This window comes from Strigops habroptila, chromosome 11 (assembly GCF_004027225.2).
Source record: "Strigops habroptila isolate Jane chromosome 11, bStrHab1.2.pri, whole genome shotgun sequence".
NCBI lineage: Eukaryota > Metazoa > Chordata > Aves > Psittaciformes > Psittacidae > Strigops > Strigops habroptila.
Genome location: NC_046360.1, coordinates 20510337 through 20527436, shown reverse-complemented (window position 1 = coordinate 20527436; position 17100 = coordinate 20510337). Strand labels below are relative to the sequence as shown.

Below are 17100 nucleotides of genomic sequence, written 5' to 3'. Positions count from 1 at the left end.
CTTCATGGATCCTAAATGGCTGCTTAACAGTAGCTGTGCTCCATTACTTTGGAAATTCCCTTCTCCTTGTCACAGCTGGGAGTGGGATGTGGGGTCTTTGCTTAGCTTTCCTCCTGACTAGCCCACATCCAAACCAGAGATGGAGGAAAAGTGTGTGAGTACCTCCTTAAGTTTTCTGAGCAGCAGAGTATTGCAGGGCTGCGTTCAGAAGATAAAGAGGAAAGTGTAACTCCTTTTCTCTCTTTTTTTAAACTTTGTGAAATGCAAAAATGTATGGCCAAACAGTAGCACAATGTTCTCCTGGTAGCAGTGGTAAGAAGATGCAGGTGGGAGAATTTTTCTCCTCTGGCCCTCATAAGGTCTTTTTGCATTTTGCATTTAAGATCTCAACATGAATACGTGGGGTGGCAAGTCACTGCAAAGGGATTTTTGCTTAAGTCAAGTCTCAGTCAGCAGCTTAATAGAATGTGTTTTCTGTAACTTGTGGAGAAGGCTTATGAGCAGTTAATGCATATCATGCAAGTTTTGCTGTAGTTGCTATATCTTATTTATTTTTACTTTGGGGAAGTAAGTAGTAAAGATACTGGGGTGAAGGACAGGGATGCACATCTGCATTGTGACCTGAGAAGTGAATCAGCTTAGTCATAACAGAGCCGTAGTGAATTGTCAGGCTGTTTTCTGGCAGGCCTAAGTTTGTCAGTGGCTTCAGTGTATGGGTAAAGAAAATCCAGTTTGAGTCTCTCTGCAGCATAAGGACATGTACTTAATATCCATGTCTTTGCTGAAGGGACTCCTGCTTGAGGCAAAAGCTCTTTTTGGTTTTCCTTCGATTGTTTACACAAGTAAACACTCTTATCATTGGAAGTAGATATTGAAGTTTTCAAATCCACCTTGTTCCCAGAAGGGGGCAGGGGAGCCTTGCGAGTTCTGGAGTCTGATAAAACATACTTTTGTTTGCTTGCGTTACACTTCCGTGCTCGCTTCCAGACACAGCAGGCACTGCCATCGCTTTGGCAGTCTGAATATGGCACAATGAGATGTCTGCTCAATGCCAGGAGCCTGCAGCAATGACTGAGGCTGCAAGCGTTTTGTGTCCTTTGGCTCTCCTAAGTCTTGGGGAGCATTAGAACAGCTTTAAGTTTTCTCCTGCCGTTACCCCGCCTCTGATACACTGAGATATTATGCTTGAGAATACGGAGTCATCATAAAGCATCTCCTTTTCTATACCTAGAGCTGTCTGGCTAGTTGGCATCTAACTGGGTAAAAAGTCTTATTCCATTGTCTAGATTTTTCTTTGTAATTGGAGGTGAAAAGAAGCTTCTCAATGAAACTTTCTTAGGGATTTTCAGGAGGGCCTAGGTTTGCTCTTTACAGAGCGCATTTCCCTTTGTTGGCTAGGCTGAGTGAATTTAGCAGAGGGAGGCTTTTTTGCCAAATGGTTTAGAAATGGGGTCATGCAACTCTCCAGCAAGATGGTTTTACATCCTGCAAAGAGACCTGTGGTTTCTTTAACAACCTGGAATACAGACAGAACAAACTTGGCTGTGTTAATCTGCATTTCTGTCTTTGAGTTGTAGAAGCAGCCACTTTCTCTTAGGACAGTGCTTATTACAACATCGCTGATAATTCTGATGTAGCTTTTACCTCTACATCAGCAGTAAAAGGCTAAACAAAGACTCTGCTGAATGAGGTGGCTGAATGAGTGATGGTTGGCACAGAGTTGCTTGAGGTGCTGTTTTTGCCTGTCTTCAGCGGTAGGGTCTGGGCTCCTATGTTTAGAGGCAGGGCTCAAAGAAGCAGCAGCAATTGAAAGCAAATCCAAACAGAGTGAGGGATTATGTTGGGAGAATTTGAGCCATGTGAGTCTGTGGGTCCTGATGGGCTGCACTCAGAGGTGCTGAGCTGGCTGTGTCATGGTGATGCCAGTCTTGTCCATCTTTGAAAAGTGATGGATGTCTCTGATCACTTGACAGAGACATATCATAGAATGGTTTGTGTTGGAAGGGACCTTAAAGCTCACCTAGTTCCAACCCCCTGCCATGGGCAGGGACACCTTCCACTAGAGCAGGTTGCTCCAAGCCCCTGTGTCCAACCTGGCCTTGAACACTGCCAGGGATGGGGCAGCCACAGCTTCTCTGGGCACCCTGTGCCAGTGTCTCACCACCCTCACAATGATTGCACTTGTCTTCAGAATAGTCCCAATGGGGCTATAGTACAAGGACCTACACGCTGGTCAGCCATGGGGACAGTTGTCGGTCAGGTCCTTTTGGTACACCTTTCTGGACATGTGAAGGAATGTGTCTGGGAACAGTCAGTATGGATTTACTGAAAGTTGTTCTGACCCACCTCGCTGTCTTCTGTGATAAAATAACTGGATTTGTGGATGAGGAAGGGCACTAGAGGCCATTTAGCTGAAGTTTACTGAGTGTTTTGATACTGTCTTCCAGGGTATTCTTGTATGCAAGTTGAGACATTACAGTCTGGGTGGGTGGAGTATGAATTCAAGCACATCAGGGAATTCTGAAGAGTAAATGGAGTCAGAGGAGGATGACCTGGTGATTCATAGAGCTCTTTCCATGCAGCAGGATGATAGTTTCTGAAAGTAGGCTCTTAATCTGTCTTTTATTTCTGAATGTCATTCTTTGCCACAATGCGATTAGAATGGATGGAAGACAGAGGCTGTCTGGTTGCATTCATCAGCCTTGTTCATTATCAGTGAAGAAGATTAAGCTGTATTTTCTTGGGGGGTGGGGACGGTTGACGTGTATGTTCTTCAAGATTACCTTGTTTTGTTTTTCACTCAGTCATACATGTGTATGTGATAGCTACTGAACTATAGATAGGTACAATACATGGCGGTTTTGGATTTCAGTCGTACCTGACTTAAAGTGCCATGGAAGATGTGTGTGGAATGCTGACAGGTTTGTAAAGAAGAAAAACAGTCGCTCAAAACGTGAAGTAATTTCCTTTTCAGCAGGTTACAGCCTTTTTACATTTGATTTACTTCTAGTATAAAAGGTGAGCTGGAGGTTTTTCCGTCAGTCCAGATCTACTCTGTGCTTCGATTTCTCTTCAGTGTTCCTAAAAGAAGAGGGAGTATTTGATAATCTCTTTGGGGTTACAAATCTGGAAAAAATACTGTTTCATTAGAGCTGGACAGGGTCTGGTATATCTGCTTGTGCCCAAGGAACTGTAATTGCAAAATTCAGTATATGATGCTTGCTTGGGGACTTTTTTCGCCTGTTACTGCTTTACTGCAGCCAGTGGTACGCTTTGGCATTAAGAATTCGGTTTAAGCTATCTAGTGTGGTGGTGTGCTAAATTAAGGTGCCAGTTATGAGTGAAGAGGTTAATGGTGTTACATAACATTTGTCTTGAGGTTTTTTGTCACTGTAGAATTAAAAATAGCAATTAGAAGTTCTCTTTTGTCCTAGTTGTGTTTGGTTTTTTTCTGTGGAAATCAATCATCTGCTGCAACTGAATTTTTTTTTCTTTTTTTTTAAATCAAAGCTCTTTTTTTCCATTTAAAAGCATCATAACTCAAAAGTTGAGAACAGATACTAAGAATCCAAGTTCACCGCAAGCTGCTTATGTTTGTCTTTCAGTTAGTGGTCTCTTGGAAAGCTATAGATCATTCTTATTTTATCAGCTACTTAAGGAATGTAATTTGAGCTCTTCTGCATCTACAGCTTTTGTAATGATTTTTCATGGGTTTAGCTCCTTGGGGCTTTTGTTCTTTTGTGGTTAACCCTGTAGCTTCTATGTACAGTTAGTAGTTAAAACTCTTAACTCTTGGCTTTTCTTAGCTATTGCACTGTGCAGCCTAAAACAGCCAAAACCATGGAGTGTTCTTACAGATGCATCTGAGATCTTCTCTTGGGTGAGCCACATACTTCTGAGAATGTTTTACCATATGTCCCAAATCGGAACTAACTGTATCCATTGGAATTAGCTTATATATGTGTCTAATCTCATCCCAAATCTCCATTCACAGGGATTGCATCCTTGCTGGCAATGTGTTCCTACCTGATAAAGTTTCTCTTCATATTCAGTCTTTGTAGTTTTTGTAACTGTGGAATTCATAATGCTTTTTAGCCTTGATTACTTTTTTGAAGGAAAACCCAGATGTCACCTCCATGGCAGCATAGGTTGCTGTACATCTGTGCACTGCTAAGTAGCAAGGGAAATGATTCCCGATTACTGTTGGCTAGGGACTTGCTTCATAGACTCCATTCAGAAGTGTCCAAATGGTGTTTTGTTGGAAGGTGCAAAACCCAAAAGAACAGGGGAAAAAATGTCCTTAAATTCTTGGTTCCTGGTGTCTCTGAAAAATGAAGTTATATGTAGTTGAATTTGCTGCAGTCTACTCCTTGGCTTTCCATTTGAGATGCCAGTGTCCTTGTAGTGCATTGCTGCTCCTCACTTCTTGAAAATACACATGGGCTTAGTGATTGTCGAGACTCTCTTTGATCTGGTACACAAGCTGTGGAGCTGCGAACTGCATTCACTAGACTTGCCCTAGTTTTTTTAACATATCCATGATCTCCAGTTTTCAGTTGTTTCTTGATTAAATGTCTGTCCCAAGGGTAGTTGGGAGCCTGCATGTGCAAATAAGCTGGATCGGTATTTGAGCAGGAAGCACTAAGCAGAGCTGCAGCTGCGCGTGTGGCAGCCACAAAGCAGAGTCCCCACCACACACCACTGGCTGTGGCTTTCCCTGTATGTGTTAGAGGTTCCATTTAAAGTCCTGATCTTTGGAGAATGACCTTATGCATTCTTCTAATATCTCTCTGCTGATAGCAATGAAGAGACAAGAAACAGAATTAATGTGTAATATCTATGGGCCAGTAGCTGAGCAGTGGTCTCCCAAGGGTAGGCTTCATAATCCTCTTAGAGGAGAGGAGAGTCAAAGAGGCTTTGGGAGGTCACCTTTTGCAGGGTGAGAAACAATCCCTGTGTGAAGCTCTGCTTTTTTGTGATCAGTTTCTCTTCCTTTTTCATACTTTATCTCACAGCAGCAGAAAATAGATTTAGATGAATCCTGCAACAGTCTTAACCTCTGTAAAATGACTGCTTCAGGTTTGCCCCAGCAGAGACTACCTGCCAGAAGACAGCTGTGTGTAAGCAGGTCGATAATCTTATGTGACAGAATTATGAAGTCTTACTCCATACAGATACGAGTCTGTTACTCATGAGACACTTGGAGCATGCTTTGATCTAAATGGGCCCACGTGCTTCTGCTTAGCACTCAGCAGCTTCACCGCAGTTTTACCTTTGCCTTATTTTGTCACACGTATATTTTACTTGTATGGGAGAGCTGTGAGAAATTCAGCTGTCTAAATAGAGTCTTAAATGATGGCTTTACTGATTTTTCTTAATGTTTTAAAATCCTTTAATATGTGTATTTGACATTTTAAGAGAAATACTTCTATTGTTAGTGACTATCAGCAGTCAAGAATGTATTAAGATAAACTTCTTGCTTCTGATTTATGATATTCTCCTGAGGAGGTGTAGCATTTGCTCATGAACATACTGTTTTCTTTGAAAGGACATACTTCTTTTCCCCCCTCAAGATTGTCCAAATGCAGTAGTGCTGGAAACTTGCTGCTTCTTCAAGAGGCAGCCACAGCTTTAACTCTTGCGTTTTGGAGGAGTGAATTGTGTATGAAGTAGCCCAAGACTGTTCTTTGAGTGTGCTGTCCTCTAAGCGGCAGCGAGATGACAAGCAGAAATTGAGCTTGCTGCATCTCTGAGGCAAAACTATGTCTTCCAGGAATCCTCTATTTGATCAATGCTGTGTCCAGAGCTACCAACAGTGGCAAGAGCTAGTTAAAACAAATGTTGAACATGAGGGAATAGGTGTCAGGCTAAAGTCATGAAGCATACCGTATGAATAAGTGAAATTCCTGTGAGAAGACCCTGTAATGTCACTAGCATTAAGGTACTGCGATGCACAGTGAATGGTGAAGTGTTGAGTCTTCAGCAGGTGAGGAGTATGTGCATATATGCAGCTTTTGAAGCTGTGATGGCCCAAGACCCCTTTCATGGTGAGGCAGGGGGCAAATGACTAGTTCCAGCTTCATGTCACCTTTAGCATCATTGCAACATGGTGAGGCTTTCACCTTTCTGAGTCTGACAGCACACGGGGAGCTCTGGTATATTGATTGACAACTAGTCTGGGCAATACCAGTTGTGTGCGTTACTGCTAAAACCTGTTTGATGATGGGTCTCTTCATGGTAACTGTTGCAGTGATTTCCTCCATAAAGCCCTTCAGATGGAGGTGCTCTTGCTTCCGAAAAAGCTTGGTTATTCAAAAGTGGTCAGCTTTCTGATGTGACTTTCTTACTAGTTTAACCAAGGTAGAGAGAGCCTCGGACATAACCCAGGCAGCAAATTCTAAGACTTCTTTGTTGTTCATGAATCAATGTTGGTTGTGCAATGTTGTCACTGTTCCTCCTGGCTTTGGTCCCCAGTACTGCTTGCACATGCTGCTGCTGTTTGTCATGCCCTAGTTAATCACAACAGGCTGTTTCTCACTCTCCCCTATATATTTTCAGTAGTATCGTTGAGCTGAAAAAAATGCTGGTAACAAATTAAAGATCTGTTTTAGAGGAAATAGGGCATTTTAAGTATTAATGGTGCATTGTGGGAAATTAAAACAAAGAATTAGATTAAAAAACGGTACGAAAGTGGTTTCATGCAAATATTCCATAGTCCTGTTGTGATAATTTGTCTGTGTTGAGTAAGACTGCAGCTTCACAGTTGCTTGAACTTCAGCTTTTCCTTTCCTTGCCTTTTAGTCACAGGTTCCCACTTTCCTCCCTTGTTTTGATGCTCGGGGATTGTTGAATGTTATGGTCCGATCAGTTAGGCACCTGATCCAGCTGAAAACTAAAGTAGTTTTGTTTTATATGTTGCTGGTTTAGTTTCCTACCAGGTCAGGTACTTAATCTAGCTGTCTGCAAGAGTGCTGATGCTGGTGTAAAGATGTAAGGAGAGCAGTGAAAAAGTTGCACAATCTTTCTGCTGGGAGCAACAACTCAGGTTTCTCTATAGCCAGGGTGAGACTGTTTCCTGAGCACATGGTTGTGGGACAGTTGAAGCTGAGTGAAGTTGGCACTGCTCCTCTTCTGCCTGCCTTTCCCCTGACGATTCTCCCCTTTTACTTTCGTTGGGCACTGGCACAAAACCAGTTTAGGAGGTTACATTGACGAAAACAACTTTTTTTCCCTGGGTTAATTTTTTGCCAGGCTGGTGTCTGAGCAGGATGAGGTGAGTGCCAGTGCTGACTCAGGAGAGAGGGTGGGTTTGAAGGGTGCTGACTTTGATTTATTTAAGCTGTTGTGGAACTATACCCTGAGATGTACATTAAGGAATGAAGGGTAAGATTCACCAATACCAATTTTGTTGGGTTTTTTTGTCCTCTTGGGTTGATTTGACATCTACAAAACAAGGGTCTGAACAGCTTAGAGGTTGTGATTCTTGCCTTCTAGAGTAGACACAACAGAAAACGTAGAAATTGTGTTTCCTGAAGCTGTTTCATTAACATGCCTCTTACACTGTTCTAGAAGTCAAATCTTAAAGGTTATTTAATCTTTTGTACTTTGTTTCAATGAGAAGACATGTAATTGTGTGTGTCTAATGTGGATACCTATCACTAGGTGAAAGCAGAGAACTGAGACCCAAGTTCTTTCTAGTAGGTTGCCAGGCAGCCATCAAATGGGAAGTGTTTTCAGTTGGTTTTGTTTCAAATGGTATTTGAGCTGGTAATTTGGGAAAACCCTCAGTCTCCTTCTCTCTGGGTCATTTCTAAACCAAGTTACCATCTTATCATTGCTTAGTGCTTATTTTGGTTTTCTATCTTCCTTTTTGTATTTCCATTAATGTAAAATTCACCTGCAGTTGATGAGTTGCCAAAACTGCAGATAGACTTCCCATCCCTTGAACGTCACCGTCGTCATGATGTTCCCACCTTCATAGGTGGGAATCTGCGTGTCACGTAGGCTTGAGTTTTTTTGGGTGGAAGATCAGCAAGATAGTTAAGTTATGCAATTTCTGGGAGAGTTTCGTTTCAGATCTTGGCCCAAAGCTGTTCATTCACATTAGTAACTTTGTTAGTCATGGTTTCGTATTTATTTCAGCGTGCAAACTGCAAAAATGACATATAATTTAAGACAAGCAACAGCTCGAGGGAGCTCAGTGGCCATGCCTTGCTTGTAAGATACACATCAGTGTGACCTCATTTTGTCTCATTAAAGAGACCCTCCACGTGGTTGCAGGCTGCAGCATAAAGTATCCTACGTGTTCAGTTTGGTAAGTAATCCTGTTCTACAGCAGCCGTGAAAGAAGAGGTGAGCTGGGAATGCAAACGTTGGCTTTGGGCACGAGGATAACCATCAGCAATTCAGGCACCTTGTGCTGATACAACTGTTTGTACAGCTGAACAATAGATTGGGGATCTGACCCGGGTTGAGACATAATCCTTTAAAAAAACAAAACAAAGTGCTGGTTTATTTTTGACTGTGATCAGTTCCCTAACTTGAGTCATGGTGAGGCTGCAAACAGTTGCACCAGCAAAGCAGAGCTGAGTGGGAGGGTACTGTTTATGCTGGTGTGGCTGTCAAAGGATTACCTGTGTAACCATGTGTCTGAAGAAATAACTGAAGAAGGAATTAGAAACCAATTTGGCTCAATGGGTGCCAAAAGAAATCCAAACATAATTTTTCCAATTTTTTTTCCCCCCTCCCTCAAAGCCAGGCATTTGTGGAGTTGGTTTCATTGTGTAGGATCGCTTTAAGGAACAACCAAGACAAGCAGTTTCTTCACCTCAAAAGCACCTCAATCTGCCTGTGTTTTACCAAGCTAGAGAGAACATAGTGGATGGATAAAGTCTCACATGCATTTATTTCTTGTGCAGACCAAGCTTTTGATGTCTTTTTTACTGTCATTTCCCTTTGACAGTGCTGGGGCCTAGCTGTTCACCTTGGTCTTCTTCCTTAATCCAGTGTTTTCAACATTCTGAAAGCATAAAAATTATAAAGTGCAGGTAGATGAAACCATTTTTGATCAACTTTTATTTTTAAATAGATTTTATATTTTGTTTTTATATTCTGGTTTTTCTCTCTTGTTTACCTTATCTTCTGAGGATTCCTTATGAGATTGGTGGAGGGCAAAGAGCCAGAAAACACCACTTCTCTCTTCTTTGGCAGCCCACATACAGTCTGAAAGTGGAATATATGTGTGCCCTTGCTCTTGCGCTGGGGATTTGACTGTTTTTCCTGTTGCAGAATCCTCACTTTGGCCTCCCTACTTTGCTTTCTGTGTGTGGCAGGTGTAAAATGCAGCACATCAACTGTTCCTTTCAGTTCCTGTCAACCACCCTCTCAAGCCTGAAAACTGATTTTATTGCTGCACATTAAAATTCCCTTTCCTGGGATTTTTGTGCTTTCACTGGAAGTTTCTTCTAGTTCTTATGCAAGCTGGGAGGATCTCGTCCCATCTTTCATCAGCTTTCCAGCTCTCTGTACTGGCTGAGTGTGGCATTGTGGCTGAATGACACAAGGCTAAGGTGCACAACCTTAGCGTGAGCCTGTGTGGAGGTGTGAGTTGGCACTCAAGCTGCAGAGCTGCTTGCACAAGTGTATGGTGACAGCATCTTTCCAGCTTGGGGACTGGCAGTTACTCTGTAGGCGATGAGGTCAAACTGGCTTCCTCGGCTCCAGCCTTGATGCCTCCAAGGATTTCTGGGGCATTTTTAACCAGAAGATGATGAGGTAAGAACTTTCTTAGGAGGTCCAGTTGTTCTCTTTGTGCCCTGTTGTGGCACAAACTTGAGACTGCCAATCACCTGACTGTGGTGGATTCTCTTCTGTTTGGTGAGCTACCCCTGGCACTGAGCAGTCTTTTCCAGTGCCATCCATCTGGCTAAATTCTGTGCACGTTACCACGAAATCCCACCTTCCTTTTCTGTGCCAGTAGTGACTTGCTGTATGGTGTGTTTGTCTTCTGGTTCAACACAAGCATCAACAGCTCTGACTCACTCTCTTAGCTTAGTGTCAGCAGATTAGCGTGGTGCATTTACCTGCTAATCTGTCCCACCTTCTGATGCTGTTGAGGTTGTAGAATTTGGTACCCACAGCTGACATGAAAGTGCAGTGTTTCTGAACGTGCTCGTCCTCATGCTGAACTCAGCATAGTCGTTCCATCTTCCTCCTGGTGGGGAGGCATTTGGGTGGAGTTACCATGATCATCCAGTCCTTCAGGACTTCCTTGGGGATGTGTCTGGCTTATTTAAGCCTCACTGTTGGGGAGAAGGCTAACATCTATGACTGAAAAGCAGGTATGCTTTATTTCCAGCATTAATGAAAGTTTTAAACATAGGATTTTTTAGGCAGGAGATGAAATTGTTTCCTTTGCTTATTCAGTCTGTGAGTTACAAATTCTTTCCAAGTTAGTCTTTCAGCCAAACCTCTTCAGTGGGATTGATGTGAATATTTTTCCTTCCCCCCCGCTGTGAATACAAGCACTACAGTTTGCTGCTGATGAGCCTGTTGATGAGTTTTCTGGGGCCCTTCACTAGTGTGAATTCAAGAAAGGTCTTTTCTTGGTGGGTTAGGTTGATTTATGATTTGTGACTGTTGAAAATAAGTTCCTTTCTATCTCTGACTGTTGGATCGGAGAGCTGTGCTGAACAGCAACTTTTGTGTTGGAATAGTTTAAAAATAACTTGTATCTAATGGGGACTTTTTCCCTCTTTTTAAATGAGACGAAGAGAAGCCAGAAATTAGCTCACAGAAAGCTGAGCAACTGATTTTCCCTTAGCTCTTCTCTAGAAAGCATGTGTCATATTCTCATCTCTCCTATGAAATACAAAGCGGATATTGGATGACCCTCCTCTCTTAGGCACAAGCTTGGAAGAAAATCTTCTGGGCTGGTAGTGATAAAACAATCTTTTGTTAATGTACGTGTTCGATCAGGTCTTGCTGCTATGGAAACTCTGGGGCTTGGACTGAAGCCAGTGCTTCTGAACAGCAAAGGAAGGTGCCCTTACTACCAATGCAGGGTATATTTGTGGTGAGGTGCAGCAGGATTTAGCAGCTCCGGAGAGGAAGGAGCAGTGATGACTGGACCAGGGCTGGATCTTGCTCCAGTCTCCCCTTTGCAGTGACACTGAGAGTAATGACAAGGACTGGCAGGTTCGCAGGCAGCCTCTGCCCTCCTGCCAATGCATTGCATTTCTTCAGTGAAGAAGGGGAAGCCTGGAGAAAAGAGCAGCAGGGGAATTAAATCAGCTTGTATCATTCTTGTTACGTGCAGTCCTCTCCTGCTCCCCAGCCTGTTGTTACTGCAGTAGTGCTAGCTTTTCCAGCATCAGGCCAAACAGGAATACAAGCTGGAAGAGGCTGTTTGTGCTGTTTGAGTCCCGGCTTTGGTTTACCCTCACTTGCAGACAGCTGCATGACAGATGTTCACGGAGCACTGTAGAGCACCAGCTCCACATGTTGCTAGATGTGACAGGCGTTCCCTGTTGTGCACTAAGGCTTGGTTTAAAAAAAAGCAGCTACCTCTGTGCCAGCGTGAGAAAACAGGTGGTGTCTGTGCTCTGGGTCTAGATCCCTAACAAGGACTTGAAGTACCTCATCCCTCCTTGAAAGTGTGCCATGGTTTGTGAGTAGGTGACAGCAGAAGGGCCTTTGCAATTCCTGCTAATCTGGCTTCTAAGAAAAAGCCTTCTTTAACCCCACATCCAGGCACTGGTTTTTAACGAGTGGTTTAGGCATTCCAGCCATAGTTAAAAGTACGTAGCTCAGCCTCTCTTTCTTCAGAAAGAGCTGAAAAGGCTTAGCTTCCGCTCCTTTCTTAGGAAGAGGAGAACATTCTTGGTCTCACAGGCTACTGGCAGAAGTGCCAAAGCTTTGTGATTTAGTGATTTAATGTGATAGAAGTATGGCACAGATAGCCTGCTGTGGTTTAACCCCAGCTGGCATCTCAGCCCCAAGCTGCCACTTGCACATTCCCCCAGTGGGATGGGGGAGAGAATCAGAAGGGTAAAAGTGAGAAAACTTGTGGGTAAAGGCAGTTTAATAGGGAAAGCAAAAGCCACATGCACAAGCAAAGCAAAATAAGGAGTTAATTCACCACTTTCCACGGGCAGGCAGCTGTTCAGCCATCTCCAAGGAAAGCAGGGCTCCATCATGTTTAAAGGTGACTTGGGAAGACAAGTGCCATCACTCCCAGCATCCCCCACTTCCTTCTTTGCCCCCCCCCCCCCCCCCCCCAGCTTTGTATGCTGAGCATGATGTCCTATGCTGTGGAATATCCCTTGGGTCAGTTGGAGTCAGCTGTGTCCCCTCCCAACTCCTTGTGCACCCCCAGCCTCCTTGTTGGTAGGGTGAGGAGCAGAAAAGGCTTTGATGCTGTGTAAGCACTGCTCAGCAGTAGCCAAAACATCTCTGAATTATCAACACTGTTTCCAGCACAAATCCAAAACAGGTCCCATCCTAGCTACTATGAAGAAAATTAACTCAAATCCTAGCAAAAACCAGCACACAGTCTTCCTTCGGATCTCTAGGAGATAGGGTGTGTGTAAGGTCTTCTATTATGATCTTATTTTCCATGTGGTCCTTTCTGTAGGTATGGTCTTAGATTAGGCTCTTTCCTTGTGCACACTTCAGCACTCAGTGCGTTTGTGCCCTGTTGTAGAGGCAGGAAATGTGTTGGTGGAGGAAGTGTGCTGCTGCTGTTCAGCTCACTGCAGAGTGGAGCACACCTACGGCTGCTGTCCTCTCCGTGGCCTGCCTTGCTGCAGTTCCTGCACCAGCCTCACTGTTGGCATTCTCTTCCTCAGCTGGCATTCTTCAGTGGCTTTTCCTAAGACTTCTCTTTCACTTCTGATGCATGCATGTGGGTTGTATTCTGCTATCTGGCCTTGATCTGAAGAGCCGCGCTTGCCTTGGTGAGGGCAGTGTATCCAAAAAGGGCTGTATTTGGTAATAGTTCAAACACCGGACAAGATGCAGGGGAAGGCTCAGGATTCAAAGCTGTGTGCTCAAGCAGGCTGGGAAGGTTTGCAGCTTCCTGCATACCATGCTGACCAAATGTTTCTGGTTACATCCTAAATGTTGCTGCAGGTTCTTGGAGAGTTTGTTCTCTGCCCAAGGGTCCAAGGACTCCAAGGGTCATCTCCATTCTCTGCTGACTAGACAGACATGTCTCAGGCCTGAGAATCAGCTTTTGTGTTGGGAAGGTGATCTCACAACACAGTGGGAGATGCTTTATTTTCTTAGACTGGGTTTTCTTCGGTAGAAGTTGTCGCCCAGTCCAGCGTGACGAGAAAACACCAAGCTTTTCAGCATGGATGTAGCTGCCGCTTCTCTTTGCTAACACATCTAGCTCACAAGCAGCAGTCACCAGTTACCCATTGGCCAAATGCTGTAGTCCTCTTGCCTGGTATATACTGGTATCTTGTGTTCTTGTTCTTGTTTGGTTCTGGCTGCTTTGAGGTTATTAAGGGAAAGTCTAGCTTCTGTCAGCGTGGCATTGAGGTCAGTATTTATTCTTTGCCTGTGGCCCAGCTCCAGAATCATCAGTGGCCATCTGCCTTGTTCTTCAGCACCGCAGGTCCTGAGGGCTGGCTATATCCTAGGAGCCCACAGCAAAGCGATGCTGGAAAGATGGACGTGTAAGCTGCTTACAGCAAAGGTGTGAGTCAACAGTTCTTAATGCAGTCAGCTTTCTTGCTGTGTAGTCATCACAATTTTAAATGTTAGTTCTATTTATTTTGGAAAATAGATTTACTAGCGAGTCATGAAGCATTGCCACTGTACAAGACTGCTTATATAGAGTGGGGACATCAGCATCGTGGTGTGGTCTGCAATAATTCTCACACCCATTGCAGTGCAGCTCGCTGCCCCCACCTCTCAAGTGTGTGGTGACCTGTGAGGCTAGTTTCCCTGCACCTGAAGTTACACCATCGAAGACGACATCTCTGTTCCTTGGTTCAGGTGGTGGTCTGGTAAGACAGGGGAAGTCTTCAGCTAAGGTTCAGTAATGTTTAAGAGTGCTGTGGGTATTCAAGAGCACAGCACTGTTTGTTTCTGTGGAGGGGCATATTCCCTGCTTAAGGGTAATGGTGGTGGTGGGGACAGGGTTTACCCCACTTGATGGTTAGGAAGAGCAGAGTTTGTGTCTTCCTGACTTCTGTTTGAAAGTATTTTGTGCATCACAACAAGAAAATACAGCTTATTGCTGCTCTTTATGCCCATCCTGTTAAAAAGTGTCTGAACAGTGAAGTATGCAGTTAAATTTTGGAGCAGATATACTGACAGACAGGCATCCAGACTTAAATGTATATTAATAACGTCTCTTCCAGTACAGGAGTTTTTCACTGGTGAAGATAACAGAGCACGGGATGTGGTATGTCCTTCTGTAGTCACTGATAACTGCTCCTAAACTTCACCCCACCTCCTGCAAGTCTGCCTTTATGGGTGATCTGTCTTGCTAACTATAGATCAGTCTGTTGGAAGGGAGGATGCTAAACTGGCCTCCATGTTTTACTTCTGTTTGAGCTATAGCAGCAGTGTTGGAGGATCTGCTTCCATAAACTGGTCTCCCTCAAGCTGTTGTGTGAATTGTTCACTGCATTTTACAGTATGATTGGAAGAACTCTGAGTTTTATAAGCCAGCTAAAATAGTTGAACCCGTGCCTTTGTTTAACAGGGGAAGGATGAGTAATATTTAGGCCTTCAAATAATTTCTACTTTATATTTGTTTGAGACTGCTGGGATTCCTCTGTAATTGTGGATAGTGTCCATGTTTAGTAATAACCCTTTACTTTGAGTTAGTCTGATGGAAAACACTAAGCTGTATCTGAGCTATAAAGTGTCTGTTTCTCAAGTCCTGTAGCTAGCTTCCCTTTTAAAAATGTTGTCTCTGAAATGCTACTTGCCCAAAAGTACTTTTTCTTATGCTTGCTTGTATGTGGGAAAATACTGGCTGTATCACTGTTTTCTTTAGAACATGTGGATGAATACATAGAACGGTAGTAACTGGGTTTAGACTCTCCCCACCTGGTGCCTGGCTCCTTCTTTTGTGTCACAGCCACGGCATGTGGTGTTTTGTGGCTGTCACTCCCTCTCAGCTCTGCCTGCACATCCCAAACTTGTCATGTTGGGTTTTCTTGGGGGCTGTGGGCAACTTGGCCGTGAGCCCAAGACAATTCTTGGGGGCTGTAGCCTGCTTTCACTGCCACTTTCCCAGAAGCCGTCTCACAGATACCTTTAGGCCATGCAGTGGAGAAGGCCTAAGGGACTCTGCAGAGTGAGTGGCTGCTGTCCTCAGAATAATTCAGGTGGTGTGTGCTTGGGTTTTACCCACCTTTAGGAAGGAAGGCTACTGAAAGTAGGCGAAGGGTTGAAATCTCTTGCTCTCATGGCCAGCATCTGCTTGTAGCCCATAGGTGAGGCACTCCTAACTGTGAGAACATGCTGGGGGGGTGTGTGTCTGCCTGAGTGCTTGTAATCTCCATCTTAGTGAAGGTCTCTGAAGCTAATGAGTCTGCTTAGATAATCCCCCTTCTCTGAAGTATGGATAATAGTACTTCCTTCTGTCACTGATCAAACTGGGACCCTGAGATTTTGTGATTGGCTTTCAGTGAAAACTGGGACTAGTATCAGACCTGAGCATCATATATTCTGAATATGGCAACTGCTGGTATTGCACATATGAATCTTCTCTTGTCTCATGAAGTTCAAACTACAGGAATGTGAGAAGTTAAACTTGTCCCCTATATTGTTTGCAGTAACTGAAAACTCTGCTTTAGTCATTAGCAAAATAAAAGAAGTCGAATCCAAGACACAGCTGTGACAGGCAGGGGAGATGTAAATCTGTAAAGCATTCATCTGAAATCTGGAGTGCTGATCTGTTGCAGATGCTGGCACCTTGCTTGTTCTCAGATATTAACTACCATTAAACCAAACTAAACCATGTATGATGTAAGCAAGCCTCTGCTGCTGAAATTTCTTGTTGTTGATAAAGCAGATAAGAGGGAGGAGAGAGATCCACAGCATGTTTTTGTCTTTGTGATACAACTTAGGCTCCGAGTTGAGTTTAGGAGACAGAGGCTTTGAAGGATACCTTGAAGAAACTGATCCGAGTTGCTAGAGAGGGACCATCTGTGGTGTTGGTGTTTTTGTTTCCCTCCTCGCCCCCACTCCCTCTCCTCCTGTGAAAGCCAGCTAAATATTCCCATTATTCCCTTTACACAGGGTCTAGTTGTGCAGTCATGTAACCACAAAAGGAAATGTTTTCCATCAGCTCAGTGAGATGATTCAACTCAAATGTTCATACACTCGTACTATTCCAAACCCCAGCGCGAGGGAGCGAGCGGGGACATGCAGACAGGGTGGGAGAAGCCTTGTCCTGTTGCAGGGAGTTTTGGGGTTAGATTGGGTTAAACATGCTGGGAAGTATCGCTGCTACTTTTGAATCTCTTGAACTGTATCTCCTGCATGATTGAATTGAAGGGAGGGAGAAGAGCCCGTCTTCATGCAGAACTTCCAGCCTGGCAGTGCTGTGTAGCTGCGGAGACATCCCGTGGCCAGATGAGGAACAGTGTGAACCGCATCCCTTGTCCAGGCCTCCAGGATCCCTCTTAATTACTGCCCTCGCTTGTGGCTATGCCAAGAAACTGGAAATTTGATGAATTCACAGAAACTGTAGTCCCCATATGGTTCTTGTACCAGAGACTGGATAACTCATCATTGTGAGGAAATCCCGTGGTGGTTTCCCCAGCAGCCTCAGGAGCAGCTACGATCTAAGCTGGAAAGGGAAAGTCATCAGGAGAGAGTTTGCACGGCTTTACTTTTCCATCATCCCATGGCTGCGTTGGGCACTCTGCAAACATTAAAAGAGCATCTGTCTTCTCCAAAGCACTTCTAATCTCATTTGGATTTAGTGATCTCTCTTGCCTGCCTCTAGAGATCAGGGACCTGTTGTGCATGTAGGTGCTGTGAATATCCAGAAATAGTTGTTGTCCTAAAAGGCTTAGAGTAATAAAGGAGAGAATCGTTATTTAGTTTTTCAGATGTTAAAAATGCAGA

The 17100-nt window shown here is 44.0% G+C and overlaps 1 protein-coding gene across 4 annotated transcripts in view; it reads left to right on the top strand.

Annotated features, from left to right (window-relative positions):
- IP6K1 (inositol hexakisphosphate kinase 1) overlaps positions 1–17100 on the top strand; it is a 37881-nt gene that overhangs the window by 10921 nt on the left and 9860 nt on the right. The window lies entirely within an intron of this gene.